This window comes from Priapulus caudatus, unplaced genomic scaffold (genome assembly GCF_000485595.1).
Source record: "Priapulus caudatus unplaced genomic scaffold, Priapulus_caudatus-5.0.1 Scaffold807, whole genome shotgun sequence".
NCBI classification, from domain to species: domain Eukaryota; kingdom Metazoa; phylum Priapulida; class Priapulimorpha; order Priapulimorphida; family Priapulidae; genus Priapulus; species Priapulus caudatus.
In genome coordinates, this window is record NW_014577868.1 from 25,273 (window position 1) to 26,865 (window position 1,593).

Here is a 1,593-nt window from a genome sequence, read left to right on the forward strand (position 1 = left end):
CTCTCTCTCTCTCTCTCTCTCTCTTCTCTCTCTCTCTCTCTCTCTCTCTCTCTCTCTGTCTGTCTGTCTCTCTCTGTCTTTCTCTCTCTCTTTCTCTTTTCCTTTCTCTTATTTTCTCGCTCTCCCTCCTTCTCTTTTTGTCTTTCTTTCTATCTCTCTTTCTCTCTCTCGCGCGCTCTCTCTCTCTCTCTTTTATTTCTCTATGTATCTCTAGATCGCCTGCTCTCTCGATCGACTGCGCTCTCTATCTCTCTCTATCGTTCTCCGTATCTCTCTTTTTGTGCCCTCCCCTTCTTCTCTCTCTTTCTCCCCTTTCAATCGATCTCGACTCTCGTTTCTACCTCTCCCTTAAATTTCTTTACTGTATGCTCTCTCTCTCTCTTTTTTTTCTTTCTTCAATGTGCGCGCTTGCTCGCCTTCTAACTAATAAATACAGGCGACGGGAGATGCGAATTCCTTCTTCGCCGGTAAACTTTTGTCTTTTTTATGTAACGAGCTGACGGCCCTTCTGTCTTAAATGTTTTATTTATATGCAGTCATCTCAAACCTTACTCGCAACTATGTGTTACCTACGTCACGTATATGCCCGCAAGTCCGCCGAGCACCTTTACTCGCTATAATTAATATCCCTGTACACAACCAACATGTTGTGCGGTTCTTCATGGCATCCATGGTGTATCCTCCCGTGACTGGAATGGTGTTTATTTATTAACGATGCAGTATTGATATTAAAATAAGATCGCTTGACCAAACGAAAACAAACGCGATATTGTAGCTCGCTTATCATTGGATCAAGATCTCAAACATATCCACATCCCTATAGTCTATGTATACGTACCCCCTGGCTATAGAAGCAACGTTTAAGGCAAGCGTTAATATTAGGCTATAATCCGAGATTAGCCTCACCCGCGTAGGAGCGAGTAGATGGAGGTCAAGGACAGTTAGAGACACCTAAGCAACTCTGTCAGGAAGGTATTGTGTCAAGCGAATGGAGCCAAAATAATAATAAGAAACCTTGGTTGTTTTTTCTAGGTGAGTTGTCGACAGAGAACAGTGCAATGGATGCGAGCGTCAGACATTCTTGGGGAGGCGTATTTCGCGGAGGCGCTGCAGCAGTCAGCTAGCGTGAAGACGGCCATGGGCGCACACGCGCGCTCAATGCACTACAGTCGGCTGAAAGCACGCATTACGTCACGAAATACTCGCGTGAGTTCAGATCTGAGTAGCAGCGCCAGCTTCATCCAGGACATGGTCTCTAACATGTGCTTAGATTGATTTACATGTAATCGTCACGAGACGGCGCCATAATGTAAATAGCTGGTAGTTGCAACGGACGGACGGATGAACGGACGGACGGATGGGCGGATGGACGAATATACGGGCGGATGGACGGATAAATAAATGGATGGATGGATGGATAGATGGATGGATGGTTGATTATTAAAATTGCGTTGGATAAACCTAGTGTTAAATCGATGTGATAATAATTTACAAATAATAAAAATTCTGTAAAGTTACATATAATTCTTTACTATCACTTATTAGCCGCGTTCACACGGAGCGAAGGAACTCGGGTCGAAAACGACCCGTGTC